At 46.0% G+C, this 17,708-nt stretch overlaps 1 long non-coding RNA gene across 1 annotated transcript in view; it reads left to right on the top strand.

Moving 5' to 3' along the window:
- The first annotated feature begins 10,544 nt into the window (after window positions 1-10,544).
- The window catches only part of LOC132206979 (uncharacterized), a 145,541-nt gene continuing 138,377 nt past the window's right edge, over window positions 10,545-17,708 (top strand). Inside the window, exons 1-2 of the long non-coding RNA XR_009443262.1 lie at window positions 10,545-10,569; window positions 11,000-11,150. This is a non-coding gene — a long non-coding RNA (uncharacterized LOC132206979). The remainder of the gene's footprint in view (window positions 10,570-10,999; window positions 11,151-17,708) is intronic.

The following is a 17,708-nucleotide window of genomic DNA, read 5'->3' as shown; positions in this document are numbered from 1 at the left end:
AAATTACAGCACTGGAACAGGCCCTTCGGCCCTCCAAGTCTGCACTGATCCAGATCCTCTATCTAAACCTGTCACTTATTATCCAACGATCTGTATCCCTCTGCTCCCTGCCCATTCATGTATCTGTCTAGATACATTTTAAATGACGCTATCATGCCTGCTTCTATCACCTCTGCTGGCAATGCGTTCCAAGCACTCACTACCCTCTCCGCAAAGAACTTTCTACGCATATCTCCCTTAAACTTTCCTCCACTCACCTTGAACTCATGACCCCTAGTAACTGAGTCCTCCACTCTGGGAAAAAGCTTCTTGCTATCCACCCTGCCTATACCTCTCATGATTTTGTAGACCTCAATCAGGTCCCCCTCAACCTCTGTCTTTCAAAGGTAAATAATCCTAGTATACTCAATCTCTTTTCATAGCTAGCGCCCTCCATACCAGGCAACATCCTGGTGAACCCCCTCTGCACCCTCTCCAAGGCATCCTTTTGGTAATGTGGCAACCAGAACTGTACGCAGTATTCTAAATGCGGTCGAACCAGTCTTATAAAACTGTAACATGACCTGCCAACTCTTGTACTCAATACCCCGTCTGATGAATGAAGGCATGCCGTATGCCTTCCTGACCACTCTATCGACCTGCGTTTCACGTTCAAAGAACAATGGACCTGAACACCCAGATTTCTCTGTGCAACAATTTTCCCCAGGACTTATCCATTTACTGTACAGTTCGCTCTTGAATTGGATCTTCCAAAATGCGTCACCTTGCATTTGCCTGGATTGAACTCCATCTGGCATTTCTCCGCCCAACTCTCCAATCTATCCATATTCTGCTGCATCCTCCAACAGGCCTCTTCAATGTCTGTTACTCCACCAATTTCAGTATCATCTGCAAACTTGCTATTCAAACCATCTATACCTTCCTCCTGATCATTTATGAATGTCACAAACAACAGTGGTCCGAACACAGATCCCTGTGGAACACTACTGGCCACAATTCTCCATTTTGAGAAACTCCCTTCCACTGCAACTCTCTGTCTCCTGTTGCCCAGCCAGTTCTCTATCCACTTAGCTAGTGCACTCTGTTCCCCATGCCACTTCACTTTCTCCATCAGCCTACAATGGGGAACCTTATCAAATGCCTTTCTCAAGTCCATGTTTATGACATCTACAACCCTTCCCTCATCAATCGACTTTGTCACTTCCTCAAAGAATTCTATCAAGTTGGTAAGCCATGACTTTCCTTGCACAAAACCAGGCTTCCTATCACTAATAAGCCTATTTTCTTCCAAATGTAAATAGATCCTACCCCTCAGTATCTTCTCCAGCAGCTTCCCCACCACTGACATCAGGCTCACCGTCCATAATTACCTGGATTATCCCTGCTACCCTTCTTAAACAAGGGGACAACATTAGCAATTCTCCAGTCCTCCGCGACCTCACCTGTGTTTAAGGATGCTGCAAAGATATTTGTTAAGGCCCCGGCTATTTCCTCTCTTGCTTCCCTCAATAACCTGGGATAGATCCCATCTGGACCTGGGGAATTGTCCACCCTAATGCCTTTTAGAATACCCAATGCTTCCCCCCTCCTTATGCTGACTTGACCTAGAGTAATCAAACATCTATCCCTAACCTCAACATCCGTCATGTCTCTCTCCTCGGTGAATACCGATGCAAAGTACTCATTAAGAATCTCATTTTCTCTGACTCCTCACATAACTTCCCTCCTTTGTCCTGGAGTGGGCCAGCCCTTTCTCTAGATACCCTCTTGCTCCTTATGTACAAATAAAAGGCTTTGGGATTTTCCTTAACCCTGTTTGCTAAAGATATTTCATGACCCTTTTTAGCCTCTTAATTCCTTATTTCAGATTGGTCCTACTTTCCCGATATTCTTCAATTCTTCATTTGTTTTCAGTCACCTAGACCTTATATGTGCTTCCTTTTAACTCTTTGCTAGTTTCAAAATTTCACCTGTATCCATAGTTCCCTAATCTTGCCCTTTCTATCCGTAATTTTCACAGGAACATGTCTGTCCTGCATTCTAATCAACCTCTCTTTGAAAGCCTCCCGCAGACCAAATGCGGATTTACCTCAAACAGCTGCTCCCAATCTGCATTCCCTGTCGAATCTTGCTATAGTTGGCCTTTCCCAATTTAGCAATCTTCCTTTTGGACCACTCTTGTCTTTGTCCATCAGTATTCTAAAATCTATGGAATTGTGATCACTATTCACAAAGCAATCCTCTATGGAAACTTCAACCACCTGGCCAGACTCATTCCCCAACACCAGGTCCAGTATGGCCCCTTCCTGAGTTGCACTATTTACATACTGTTCTATAAACCCTCCTGGATGCTCTTTACAAATTCTGCTCCATCTAACCCCCTAACACTAAGTCAATCCCAGTTAATATTGGGAAAATTAATATCTCCCATCACCACCACCCTGTTGCTCCTACATCTTTCCATAATCTGTTCACATATTTGTACCTCTATCTCATGCTTGCCATTGGGAGGCCTGTAGTACAGCCCCAACATTGTTACTGCACCCTTTCTATTTCTGAGCTCTGCCCATAATTGCCTCACTGCTCGAGTCCTCCGTAGTGCCCTCCTTCAGCACAACTGTGATATCCTCCGATATCCTCCTATCCAGCCTGAAGCATCTATATCCTAGGATATTTAGTTGCCAATCTTGCCCTTACCTCAATCAAGTCTCAGTAATAGCAATAACATCACACCCCCAGGTACTAATCCAAACCCTAAGTTTATCTGCCTTCCCTACTACACTTCTCGCATTAAAACAAATGCACCTCAGGCCATCTGTCTCTTTCCGTTTGTTATCTGCTCTCTGCTTAGCTTCCCCTTAGTCTCACTGACTTCATTATCTAGTGTTTTACATGCTTTAGTTACTACCTCCCTACTGTCCACTAACATCCTCATTTGGTTCCCATCCCCCTGCCACATTAGTTTAAACCCTCCCCAACAGCATTAGCAAAAGCACCCCCCGAGGACATTGATTCCAGTCCTGCCCAGGTGTAGACTATCCGATTTGTAATAGTCCCACTTTCCCCAGAACCGCTCCCAATGTCACAAAAATCTGAACCCCTCCCTCCTGCACCATCTCTCAAGCCACACACTTATCATGCCTATTCTTTCATTTCTACTCTGACGAGCATGTGGTTCTGGTAGCAATCCTGAGATTACTACCTCTGAGGTCCTACTTTTTAACTTGGCTCCTAACTCCCTAAATTCTGCTTGTAGGACCTCATCCTGTTTTTTACCCATATCATTGGTGCCTCTTTGCACCACGACAGCCGGCTGTTCACCCTCTCCCTTCAGAATGTCCTGCAGTCGATCTGAGATATCCCTGATCCGTGCACCTGGGAGGCAACATACCATTTGGGAGTCTCGTTTTCGAACACAGAACCGCCTATCTACTCCCCTTACAATTAAATCCCTAATGGCTGTAGCCCTTCCGCTCTTTTTCTAGCCCTCCTGTGTAGCAGAGCCAGCCACGGTACCATGAACCTGGCTACTGCTGCCTTCCCCTGGTGAGCCATCTCCCCCAACAGTATCCAAAACGGAATACCTGTTTCGGAGGGAGATGACTGCAGGGGACACCTGGCACTGTCTTCCTGCTTATTCTATGCCTTTTGGTCACCCATTCACTACCTCCCTCAGCAATCCTAATCTGCAGCGTGACCAATTTGCTAAACATGCTATCCACGACTTCCTCAGCATCGTGGATGCTCCAAAGTGAGTCCATCCGCAGCTGCAGAGCCATCATGTGGTCTAACAAGAGCTGCAGCTGGGCACACTTCCTGCACGTGTCGGAGTCAGGGACATCAGCCACGTCCCTGAGCTCCGACATTGTGTAAGAGGAGCATAACACAGGCCTGAGATCTCCTGCCATTTTTACACTTAAGCTTAGCTGAACCCTACTATAGTATCGAATACTAGATGAATGAAGTGAAAAATTTATTACCAGCACACAATAAAAGATAAAAATACAAAAATCTTACCTTATCAACACTCCACAGAGACTTTTTTTTTGGTTAGAGGAGGAGGGCGGGTGGGAGACATGCCACATGTAGTTCCTCAGGTTTAGCCACTGCCCAAATATATCAGTTCACTTAGCTTCCCAGAGCACAATTCGACCACTCCCACTCAGCTCTGTTGCTGAAAAGAAGGACTTACCATCCCGGCAGCTTCCTGGTCCTCGCTGTCACTGCTCCCGCTGCTGCTGAGAACGGAGGCCGCTGCTTGCTTCATTAATGACCTTCCTTCCATCATAAGATCACAAGTCGAAATTTGCACTGATGATTGCCCAATATTCAACTCCATTCACAGCTCCTCAGGTACTGAAGCAGTCTATGTTCAAATACAAGACCTGGAAAATATCTATGTCTGGATTGATAACTATCAATAACATTCAAGGTACACAAGCGCCAGGCAATGTCCATCTTCAATGCACATCCCCTTAATATTCAATGGTGGTACTATCATTGAATGCCCCACTATCAACACCCTGGGGATTACAATTGACCACAAACTCAACCGGACTCAAGGTGCATCTTTTTTCTGTGGCTATGTCTGTGCCTAGTTAGCAAGGGAGAGGGTGCATATCTTGTCCACAGGCATATTCCAGGCCTTTTGTATCTATTGAGCATTGTATGGGCTGGAGTGCATTGCTAATAATCAAAACATCATTTTTATATCCTATTTGTTAATTTAAATTTGCACCTTGACATTTGTTACAATGCCTTCTTCAAGGATTGGCCCCCTTTAACCTGGTTTATTTTGGTTTGATTTCCCTTGTTTTACTTAACTGATACCAGAAGAGCTAATGGTGCAATTGACCACATGGTTAGAAAGTTGGAAAAGGTGGATATCAGATGTCCTGGGCCATTAGGACAGATTCTGGGCAAGGTGGGACTTGCACAAGCTGGACTGTCTACACCAGGGTGGTATATTGGGCAGTTAGTGAGAATTTAAACAGGATTGACAGGGCAATGGGGACGTGAGAGCAAACACAGAACAGGCAACAGGAGGAAGAGGTTGAGCATTTGATTCTGAAAGACAGAGGAAGCTAAGATTTAAAAACTAGCTGCACAGAAACTTGAAAGCATGAGGAGGTAGTTAAAAGAGAGAATACACAAAAGCATCAGTTTCACCAGCACACTCCAGTAGAGTTGAAATTGACCCCTTTGTATTCTTCAAAGGGAAAAGCATAAAATATATCAGTAGCTGGGGACATAATTGGTAGTGGGTGGTTTGCTGATGATTTTGGAATTATACTTGTTATATTTGTGGTCACAACAGATCAAAGCCCAGACTGTTTTGACTTGACTCTCACCTCCACCACATCCTTTGCAGGCTTTTATTTGAAGTTCCTTTATATCTGCAGGTGTGACATTGTGTGGACCTCTCTTCCTCTCTCTCTCTCTCTCTCTCTCTCTCTCTCTCTCTCTGTCTCTTTCTTTGTTGCAGACAAGACCTGTGTTTTTAATTACCTGCCACTTCAACACATCACCTTGTATCCTGGCCAACGCCTCTGCCATGAGCTTGCAGCAGTGCTCCAGTGGACCTCAGCGCAAGCTGGAAGAACAATACCCCATTTTCCATTTGGGAACTCTACAGCCTTCTAGTCTCAATTTTGCTTTCAACAATTTTAGGGCTTGAGGCAACTTCTTGTCCCAACCCATACACTTATTATCGCATGTTCTGCTAAAATACACAACAATGTTGTTAGCCATTAATTTTCCATTAATAGCTATTCGTTCCCCTAAACTGACCATTATCTACTGCTTTGTCTACCTGACTGTTCTTTTCTTTCTTTGGGCTCAATTTCCACCTATTGTTTACTCCTTACCCCTTCCCCCACCCTACCTTCTGTCTAAAAACAATTCCTCCCATCCACAGCCTCAAACCTCATCGTTTCCCAACCCAACACCACCCGCTTCTATCTCCTTCCCAAAATCCACAAACCTGACTGCCCTGGTCAACCTATTGTCTCCGCCTGCTCCTGCCCGACAGAACTCATCTCCACCTATCTGGACTCCATTTTCCACCCCTTGGCCCAGGAACTCCCTACCTACATCTGTGACACCACCCATGTCCTCCATCTCCTCCAGAACTTCCAGTTCTCCGGGCCCCAACACCTCACGTTTACTATGGACGTCCAGTCCCTTTACACCTGCATTCCCCATGCAGATGGCCTAACCACTTCTTCCTGTCCCACAGACCTGGCCAGTCCCACTCTACTGACACCCTCATCCACTTAGCCGAACTCGTCCTCACCCTCAACAACTTCTCTTTCGATTCCTCCCACTTCCTTCAGACAAAAGGGGTGGCCATGGGTACCCGCATCGGCTCAAGCTATGTTCCCTCTTTGTTGGTTACATGGAACAATCCCTCTTCTGTATCTATACGGGCCCTAAACCCCACCTCTTCCTCCGTTACATTGATGACTGTTTCGGCGCCGCCTCGTGTTCTCATGAGGTGCTCGAAAAGTTCATCCACTTCACCAACACCTTCCACCCCAACCTCAAGTTCACCTGGACCATCTCTAATACCTCTCTCTCCTTCCTGGACCTCTCTGTCTCCATCCCTAGCAACCACCGAGAAACTGATATTCATTTCAAGCCCACCAACTCCCACAGCTACCCAGAATACACCTACTCCCACTCGCCTTCTTGCAAAAATTCCATCCCCTATTCCCAATTCCTTCGCCTCCGCCACATCTGCTCCCGAGATGAAGCATTCCAATCCCGTACATTTTAGAGGTCCTCAAGGACCGCAATATCCCCCCGGCAGTGGTCGAGAACACCCTCGATCTTGTCTCCCGTATTTCCCGCAACTCATCCCTCACACCCCCTCACCGCTATAACAACTAAAAGTGAAACTCCCTCCTCCTCACGTGCCACCCCACCAACCTCTGGATCCAAAGCATCATCTTCTGACACTTCAACTCTCTGTAATCTGATCCCACCACCAGACATTTTTCCCTCCCCACCCTTATTAGCTGTCCAGAAGGACCACTTGCTCAGTGACTTCCTTGTCCGCTCCACACTTCCCTCCAACCCCACCACACCCGGCACCTTCCCCTGCAACCGCAGGAAGTGCTACACTTGCCCCCACACCTCCTCCCTCACCCCTATCCCAGGCCCCAAGATGACTTTCTACATCAAGCAGAGGTTCACCTGCACATCTGCCAATGTGATATACTGCATCCACTGTACCCATTGTGGCTTTCTCTACATCGGGGAAACCAAGCGGAGGCTTGGGGACCGCTTTGCAGAACACCTTCACTCAGTTTGCACTAAACAACTGCACCTCCCAGTCACGAACCATTTCAACTCCCCCTCCCATTCCTCAGATGACATGTCCATCCTGGGCCTCCTGCAGTGCCACAACAATGCCACCCGAAAGTTGTGGGAACAGCAACTCATATTCCGTTTGGGAACCCTGCAGCCCAATTGTATCAATGTGGACTTCACAAGCTTCAAAATCTCCCCTCCCTCTACCATATTGCAAAACCAGCCCAGCTCGTGCCCACCTCCCTAACCTGTCCTTCCTCCCACCTATCCCCTCCTTCCACATCAAGGCCCACCCCCAACTCCTACCTACTAACCTCATCCCGCCCCCTTGACCTGCCCGTCCTCCCCTGGACTGACCTATCTCCTCCCTAGCTCCCCACCTACACTCACCTTTACTGGCTCCATCCCTGCTTCTTTGACCTGTCTGTCTCCTCTCCACCTATCTTCTCCTCTATCCAACTCTATCCGCCTGTCCCTCTCTCCCTATTTATTTCTGAACCCCCTGCACCTCCCCCAATTCTGAAGAAGGGTCTAAGCCTGAAACGTCAGCCTTCCTGCTCCTCTGATCCTGCTTGGCCTGCTGTGCTCATCCAGCTCTACACTTTGTTATCTCATTTTCCTAGCTACCATCCATTCTGTGGCAAAGTCACTGGGCCCAAAACATTAACTCTGATTTCTCTCCACAGATGCTGCCAGACCTGCTGAGATTTTCCAGCAATTTCTGTTTTGGTTCCACCTTAAATTTACTCAGTGTCCCAGCATCCACCACACTGTGGGGTCGTGAATTCCACAGATTTGTGACCCTTTGAGAGAAGTAATTGCTCCTCATGTCTGTTTTAAATCTGCTACCCCTTACCCTAAAGCTGCAGCATCTCATTATTGATTGCCTCACAACAGGAAAAAAAGCCTTTCTACATCTGAGTTGTCAACCCCCTTTAGAACCCCATACGCCTCATTTAGATTTCACCTCATCCTTCTAAATTCTCAAGAGTACAGGCCTAAACTGCTTTGTTCATAAAACAAGTCCTCTATGTCAGGAATTAATTGACCAAACCTCCACTCTACTGCCTCCAATGTAAATACATCCCCCTTCAAATATGGGCACCAGAACTGTAAGCAGTTCTCCAAGATGGAAGGCTGAGGGTTGACCTGACAGAGGTTTATAAAATCATGAGGGGCATGAATAAGGTCAATAGATGAGGTCTCTTCCTCAGTATAGGGGACTCAAAAACTAGAGGGCATTGGTTTAAGGTGAGAGGGGAAAGATTTTAATGGGATCTAAGGGGCAACATTTCACACAAAGGATGGTGACTGTATGGAACAAGCTGCCACAGACGTGGTGGGGACTGGTACAATTACAACATTTACATTGTATATGAATAGGAAGGATTTAGCGGGATATGAGCCAAATGCTGGCAAATGGGACTAGATTTGTTCAGGATGTCTGATCGGCATGGACAAGTTGGACCGCGCAGTCAGTTTCTGTGCTGTACATCTCCATGATTCTATGTGGTCTCATTAATGCTTTGTTACAGCAACACTATCATACTTAATAGTCCATTCCTTTAGCAATGAATATAACAATCCATTCGCCCTCTTTCGTATCTGCTGTTACATGCAGCATCACACACACTGCGATTGGATGGCCACTGAGAGTATCAACATTTGCACAGTCACTGCATTGTCACTGAAAAAAAAAGAGGTGAGCAAGGAAAGAAGATAATAAAATGTGAGGCTGGATGAACACAGCAGGCCAAGCAGCATCTCAGGAGCACAAAAGCTGACGTTTCGGGCCTAGACCCTTCATCAGAGAGTCTGATGAAGGGTCTAGGCCCGAAACGTCAGCATTTGTGCTCCTGAGATGCTGCTCAGCCTGCTGTGTTCATCCAGCCTCACATTTTATTATCTTGGATTCTCCAGCATCTGCAGTTCCCATTATCTCTGAGCAAGGAAAGAACCTGTGTACCACTGGAACACTGAAAGTCCCACAAATCCCACAAGAGGGCAGCCAATGCCAGGGCTGACGCCAGTTCCCCTAGCAACCCTCGGAGGAAGTGAGAAATGTGAAGCGAGGAGTTGCTCAACGTGAGAACCATTTCAGTCATTCAGACGAGGGTAATGGTGGATGGGGAACTGGTTGGGCTGAGGTCAAGGGACAATCAGAATGCCTGAATGGGGAGGGTTGTTGTTGTCATTTGGCCAGGCACCCAAGATGGAAAGAAATGGTTCGGGCCAGGAAACTGGAAACTGTTAAGAGATGTGGAAGAGTTGCAGCTGTAGGTGGAAGTGGGGAGGCATTGGCCTTGTGGGTATTATTACAAGACTATTAGTTCAGATACCCAGGGATCTGAGTTTAAATCCCACCATAGCAGTTGGTAAAGACTGAATTTTAAAAATAAACGTTGGGGTTAAGATTTTAATGAAACTATTACTGATTGCTGCGGACAAGCCTATCAGGTTCAAAAATGCCCACTGGGGAAGGATATCTGTCATCTTTACCTGGCCTGCCCTACATGTGACTCCAGTCCCACAGCCACATGGTTGACTCTCAACTGATGGGTAACAGATGCTGGAATAATCAGCAATGTCCACATCCATGAATGAATTACAAAAAAAAGACAAGGTGGAAGAAATGAAGCTATAATATGAATGGGAATGACGCAGCTGATGTTAGCTCTGGTTCTCAGGCTGTAAATGCTGTCAGTCTAGTGTCTTCTGTTTTGCTGTTTGTGTGGAACTGTCTGCGTAGGAGGATAAAGGTGAGAATCTGAGAGAGAAAAGGATTGAGAAAAATCAGAGAATGTCTACCTTCCGCTGGGTTGCTTGAGGGAACTGGCATTCTCGATTGAAGTGAGTGCACTAGCTGAACTTGCTTAGAAATAGAACTCTATAAATAACAGTGCTGCTGGAGTTAATTCATGCTTGCTGCTTTGAGTCAAAAATAACTATGGAGTAAATGAGAAACTAAGGCTCATTTACCTATTCATTTTGTGACCTTGTTTCATTTCAATGACTTGTAATGGCTTGGTTTAATTAACTACTCCTTGTTGGATTTAGGATGCAATTACTTCTGGGTAACTTTTCCCTTCAATTACTCTTTCTTGCTTCCTGAAAGATTTTGCCTCTTGACATTGTAACGCAAGTATGAATATTTTCATATCATTACTTCATACCCTTGAGCATATGATCAAGATAGAATCTTGCTCCTGTCGTGTATTTCCTCATTGTCGGCCATGGAAGGATGACACTGTACAGGTAGGGCACAGGATGGATTGAATTGAATCAGAGCAAAGATTTAATTTAGTCACTATTATCAATTCATATATTCTGGTCTTCTTCTTACTTGTTGTGTTATAATTGTAAGGCAAATGGCAAAAGGTTTGTAACATTTTGAGAAGATGGCATGTTATGTTAGACTAAGGGGGTTAGAGAACTGATCTGCCACAGTGCCATCTCTGATGCAGGGTATGGTTGCAGTGTGACCAATTTACATTCAGCAAGTTGCTTTAGTGGTCAGCTTTGGGCCAGGGAAGTTGGCAAGGTGGGCTCATAACTCAGGGCTCCATATCAAAAACAGCATGCCAGTTAGAAGCCCCTCCCCAAGTACTTTCCTTTCTCATTTTGCTCTTTTCTTTGCCGTTTCACTTCCTTTCTCTTTAAAAGCCTTTCTTGTCATCTTTGCCAGGGCAAGAGTGAACCTGGCCTCCTGAGAATACAGCAGCCATGGCAACAGAGGCAGCTCTTGCCCACGACAGGTGGCAGTAACAGAGGATCTCTTTCCCATGATTGGTAGCAGCATCGGCGGCAGCAAGAGTGATTGGTGGAGCATGCTCCAGGTAAAGGCTGACTGAAACTCCAGGCCAGGGCTAGGCCCAGGGAGATAAAATGATCTGCGGACCCAGGTTTGAATCCTGCCACCGCAGTTGGTGGAACTTGAATTCAGTAAACAACTGATACTCAGAGTCTACTGATGACCATGGAGCGAATGTTGGGCAAAACCTAGCTAGCTCACCAATGTTCTTCAGAGAAGGAAATCTGTCACTGTAACCTGGTCTGGCCTACATCTGATTCCAGGCCCACAGTAATGCTGTTGACTCGTAACTGTCTTCGGGGCAATTAGTGATGGGCAATAAATGTAGGTCTAGCCTGCTATGCCCTCATGCTCTGAATGAATATGGGTGTTGGGGAAGCTAAACTCTATCCAGAATATAGCGCTGAGGGCAAGAGGTCATTTATTCTCCTTGCTAATGAACCTCAGGGGGTCTTGAACCCTGGGTTCTTTCTCAAGATAGGCAGTTAACCTCGACCCCTCACTCTGACCTAACTTTGAGGGGAAGAATATCGTTGATATATTCCACAGTCACATTGTCCTGACCCCACCGTTATGCTCCCAGCTGATGGTGACAATGGTCAAGTCGGATTTCTTACTTGACATAGCAGACATTTTATCTTCTGCAATTTGAGCAGGATTCTTGAGCCTGCTCCTCCATTCAATAAGATCATGGAAGATCTATGGCCTAACTCCATATCCCTGCCTTGGACTCATATTCCTTGATACTGTTCCTTAATAAAAACTTGCCTACCTCAGATTTAAATTGAACAATTGAATTAGCATCAATTGCCATGTGAGGAAGAGAGTTCCAAACTCCCTCTACTCTTTGAGTTTAGAAGTGCTCTCCAACATCTCTCCTGAGTGGCTCAGTAGTTCGCGCTGCTGCCAAGGACCCAGGTTTGATTCCACCCTTGGGCAACTGTCTGTGCGGAGTTTGCACATCCTCCCTGCGTGGGTTTCCGCTGGGTCCTGCGGTTTCCTCTCACAATCAAAAGATGTGCTGGTTAGGTTCCTTGGCTATGTGAAGTTGCCCATAATGTCCACGGATGTGTAGGCTTTGTGGGTGAGCCATGGGAAATGCAGTGTTACAATGATAGGGTAGGGTGGTGGGTCTGGGTTGGATGTTCTTCAGATGGTCAGTGTGGATATGATGAAACAAATGGCCTGTTTCCACACTGTAGAGGTTCTAAGAAAGGCTCGATCTTAATTCTTAGACAGTTCCATAGCGCCAGTGGATCACCAGGCTCATTGTGCTAGCCTTCTGATCCTTTTGATGTTGACACAAGTTCATTGGAACACGGATGTTACAGTTTTTCACTCACTCATTGAAAATTCCTCTTTTCAACATCTCTGATGGCATTTTATTTCTTCTTCAACAGGGGAAATAGAGTGAAAGATGAATGAAAGCCAGTCTGCTGTTATTGGAAACAGAAGCATGAGTTCCTGGAAAAGTTCAGCAGGTTTGGCAGCATCTGTGAAGAGAATTTTGAGGAAGCGTCACCGGACCCAAAACTTTAACTCTGATTTCTCTTCGCAGATGCTGCCAGACAAGCTGCGCTTTTCCAGCAACTTCCATTCTTGTAGCTGTTATTTGAGACTTTCTGATATCTCCACGAGAGAGAGAGGCATGGAGAAATTTAAATGCAATTCTTTTGTGGGCCCAGTGTTTCTTCAGGCCACACCAAAGCCATAATCATCAGGCCAGGAGCCGATCGAAATGTTTTTGCTAGGCAGTCGTCCCCTCATTGAGAACCCACTGATTTAAAAAGTTACCACGAGCGTCAGGGCCCTCCATATTGGTTTCAGCAGCAGGGGGAGCGGAAGCTTCGAACAGGTAGCTGCCGGGAAGGTGAGCCACTGATTTAAAATGTTACCGCGAGCGTCGGGGCCCTCCATTTTGGTTTCAGCAGCAGGAGGAGCGGAGTAAGTGAGGTAATATATTTGTGTGGTTGCGTTGCCCAAAACATTACTCGGGTAGTGTCTCCCACCCATCCTCCTCCTCTAACCAATAAAAAAGGTTCTGTACGCCAGATTGGTAAGGTAACTAGTTTATTTTTTTCCTTATTTTTCAATAGTCTCTTTGGGAATTTAGAATAATGGGAACGGAGGTCAGGGCGGTTGAATGTTCCTCCTGCAGAATGTGGGAGGTAAGGGTCACCGCTAGTGTCCCTGCTGACTACATCTGCGGGAAGTGCACCCAATTCCAGCTCCTCGAAAACCGCGTTAGGGAACTGGAGCTGGAGCTGGATGAACTTCGAATCATTTGGGAGGCAGAGGGGGTCATTGAGAGGAGTTACAGGGAGGTAGTCACTCCTCAGGTACAAGAAAAAGGCAGATGGGTTACAGTCAGGGGCCAGAAAGGGAACCTGCAGGCAGTGCAGGGATCCCCTGTGGCCATTCCCCTCAACAATAAGTATACCGTTTTGGATACTGTTGGGGGGGGGGACTTACCAGGGGAAAGCAGTGGGGCACAGGTGTCTGGCACAGAGTCTCTGGCACAGAGTCTGTCCCTGCTGCTCAGAAGGGAAGGGGAAAGAGGAGCAGAGCAGTAGTCATTAGGGAATCCATAGTTAGGGGGACAGGTAGGAGGTTCTGTGGGGACAAGAGAGACACACGGTTGGTGTGTTGCCTCCCAGGTGCCAGGGTTTGTGATGTCTCGGATCGTGTTTTTGGGATCCTTAAGGGAGAGGGAGAGCAGCCCCAAGTCATGGTCCACATAGCCACCAACGACATAGATGGGAAGAGAGACGGGGATTTGAGGCAGAAATTCAGGGAGCTAGGATGGAAGCCGAGAGCTAGGACGAACAGAGTTGTTGTCTCTGGTTTGTTGCCCGTGCCACGTGCTAGTGAGGCGAGGAACAGGGAGAGAGAGGAGTTGAACACGTGGCTAGAGGGATGGTGCAGGAGGGAGGGTTTCGGATTCTTGGATAATTGGGGCTCTTTCTGGGGGAGGGGGAACCTCTACAAGCAAGATGGTCTTCACCTGAACCAGAGGGGTACCGATACCCTGGGGAGGGAAATTCACTAAGGCAATTCGGGTGGGTTTAAACTAATTCAGCAGGGGGATGGGAACCAAAATTGTAGTTCTAGTTTAAAAAAAGGTTGAGAGTAGGGAGGTCCATAATAAAGTTTCAGGGACACAAGATGGCACCGGCAAGCAAGAAGTTGGTTTGAAGTGTGTCTACTTCAATGCCAGGAGCGTCCGGAATAAGGTGGGTGAACTTGCAGCATGGGTTGGTCCCTGGACTTCGATGTTGTGGCCATTTCGGAGACATGGATAGAGCAGGGACAGGAATGGTTGTTGCAGGTTCCGGGATTTCGATGTTTCAGTAAGAACAGAGAAGATGGTAAAAGGGGTGGAGGTGTGGCATTGTTGGTCAAGGACAGTATTACAGTTCCAGAAAGGATGTTTGGGGACTCGTCAACTGAGGTAGTATGGGCTGAGGTTAGAAACAGGAAAGGAGAGGTCACCCTGTTGGGAGTTTTCTATAGGCCTTCGAACAGTCCCAGATATGTAGAGGAAAGGATAGCAAAGATGATTCTCGATAGGAGTGAGAGAGACAAGGTAGTTGTCATGGGGGACTTCAACTTTCCAAATATTGACTGGGAACACTACAGTTCGAGTACTATAGTTGGGTCAGTTTTTGTCCAGTGTGTGCAGGAGGGCTTCCTGACACAGTATGTAGATAGACCACCAAGGGGCGAAGCCACATTAGATTTGGTACAGGGTAATGAGCCCGGCCAGGTGTTAGATTTGGAAGTGGGTGATAGTGATCACAATTCTGTTATGTTTACTTTAGTGATGGAAAGGGATAGGTGTATACCACTGGGCAAGAGTTATAGCTGGGGGAAGGGCAATTACAATGAGATTAGGCAAGATTTAGGGAGCATAGGATGGGGAAGGAAACTGCAGGGGATGGGCACATTAGAAATGTGGAGCTTATTCAAGGAAAAGCTCCTGTGTGTCCTAGATAAGTAAGTACCTCTCAGGCAGGGAGGAAGATGTAGAGCGCGGGAGGCATGGTTTACAAAGGAAGTTTAGAAGGGTATGGAGGCATCTTGCTGAAACTGATAGAATACTGAGATACCTGGATAGAGTGGATGTGAAGATGTTTCTACCAGTGGGAGAGACTAGGACCCAAAGCCAAAAGCATCAGACCATTTAGAACTGAAATGAGGAGGAATTTCTTCAGCCAGAAGGTGATGATTCTGTGGAATTCATTGCCACAGAAAGCAGTGGAGGCCATGTCATCGAGGGCATTTAAGACAGAGATAGATAGGGTCTAGGTTAGTAAGGGGATGAAAGGTTACGAGGAGAAGGTAGGAGAATGGGCTTGAGAAACATATCAGCCAGGGTTGAATGATGGAGCAGACTCAATGAACCAAATGGCCGAATTCTGCTCCTCTGCCATATGGTCTTTTGGAACCGATCCTTTACCACACTGGGGATTTCTGATAATAATGAAGATTAATTTTCAGTGAAGAAAACCCTGAAAGGGTCGATGTTAAATTGGCACAGTACTGAACAAATGTGTGGATTGCACAGTGCAGCAACCCTTGTTCAGAGTAGTAATGTTTTAAATTTCATTACCTCCTCATTGCTGCCAAACTTTTGTTTTAAAAATGTTGTTCCCTTCAATAATGCAGTGATCATTCACTCACTCAGTTACATTCTGCCATGTGTATGCTATTTTGCAATTTTTCCCTTCCATGTAATGTGACTATACCACCAAAGACAGCATTTGTTGCTTATCCATAATTACCCTTTACGGTTGCCCATTCTCAGGGGCTATCTTTTCCAGGTTCTCATTCTGGCAGTGGGAATAAAGAATCTTACTTCATGGTCACTCAGTCAGTTGGCACTGCAGCTCATTTGGTCAAACTGCTTCACTAGTAAGTGAGGCAATCCTGTATTCAAATGCCAGTGGTGCTAATGTTTAGTTTTGTTGCCAAAGCCTTCATGGCTATGGCCCTCAAGCTGGAAAGAGGGATTAATATCATCAGATCTGTGTTTTGGCATGGATACAAGGGGCTGTGTGGCATCCTTCTGCGTTGCAAATGTCAATGTGTCAAAAACATTGGTGAGACCATATCTGGCGTAGGAAGGTCATCAAGTCAACAGTGCAGCGAAGATTCACCAGACTGATTTCTGGGTTTGAGGCGCTGCCTTATGATAAGAGATTGGGGATTCCCTGGCGTTAAGAATGAGAGGTGATCTCATTGTGAGGTACAACATTCTGAAAGAGCCAGGGATCCTGGTGTAGATTGGCTATTTCCTCTGACCAGGAGACTCAAGAATCAGTGGGCATAGTCTCACCATGTGGTGGAGGGAATTGAAGACAGAGATGAGGAAGAATTTCTTCACTCAGATTGCATTGACTCTTTAAAATTCTCTATTCCAGAGACCCATGGAAACTTATTCTTTCATTATGTTAAATGCGGAAATCTAGAGATTTCTACAGAATATAGACATTTTAGATACTATGATACTTTTAATTTCCATATACTACTGGTCATGGGAAAAGGGAGGAAAAACAGCATTGAGGGAGATAGTCAGCCATGATCTATCATCAGCCTGGAGGGGCTGAATAGCCTTCTCCTGCTCCTGTTTTCCTGTGTTCTTGCAGTTATGTGTGAGTTGCACTCACTTTTCAATAAAAAACAATTACATTTTCTAATCATACTACAGTCCTTTGAGACTTACAGCAGCATCTCTTTTCTTACGTTCAGTAGCTCTGTAACATATGCTGCACTCCAGGTTCCCCATGCCTCTAGTTCATGGAATATATGAAGGTGAAGCAAGCATAATTTGATCATGTTGACGGAACCTCCTGGGGTTGAGATGGACTTTGGTCTTCATGGGTGTACCCAGGGCTCTCAGTGCTCTCTGAACCCTAATGGCGAATCATCACTGATATCTGATGTACAGCATGTTCAACACTAAATCCATTTCCTTCTGCATTTTTGTCTTGCTTTTCTTGTTCACCAATCAGAATTTTGCTGCTGTGTGCAAACAGAAAGCAAATCTAGAGTTAGACGCTCCTGGAATTTTGTTCTGATGATTGTCAGCTATAGTTCTTCACAAAACAATGCTATCTATGTTTTGCAGGCTCTAGGCAAAATAATCCTTCGAATGCACAATTGTTGCCTGTTCTTCAAGTGCATGGTTCTCGCTAAGGGTTTTTGTGTGACAGAACAAGCTGATTCTCAACCTTCAGATTTTTTGGGCATAAGTGGGAGAGAGGACAGCTCACAGAGAGTAAAATCTGCAGTGTCGGATTTGCTTTAATTTTTTTTCCCTCTGTCTCATCATAAGAGGGAGCTGGAAGGAGAATAGAACATAGAACATAGAACAGTACAGCACAGAACAGGCCCTTCAGCCCACAATGTTGTGCCGACCATTGATCCTCATGTATGCACCCTCAAATTTCTGTGACCATATACATGTCCAGCAGTCTCTTAAATGACCCCAATGACCTTGCTTCCACAACTGCTGCTGGCAACGCATTCCATGCTCTCACAACTCTCTGTGTAAAGAACCTGCCTCTGACATCCCCTCTAT

This window comes from Stegostoma tigrinum, chromosome 2 (genome assembly GCF_030684315.1).
Source record: "Stegostoma tigrinum isolate sSteTig4 chromosome 2, sSteTig4.hap1, whole genome shotgun sequence".
Lineage (NCBI taxonomy): Eukaryota > Metazoa > Chordata > Chondrichthyes > Orectolobiformes > Stegostomatidae > Stegostoma > Stegostoma tigrinum.
Note: the sequence above shows the minus strand (reverse complement) of the source record. Positions and strands in the feature narration are given on the sequence as shown.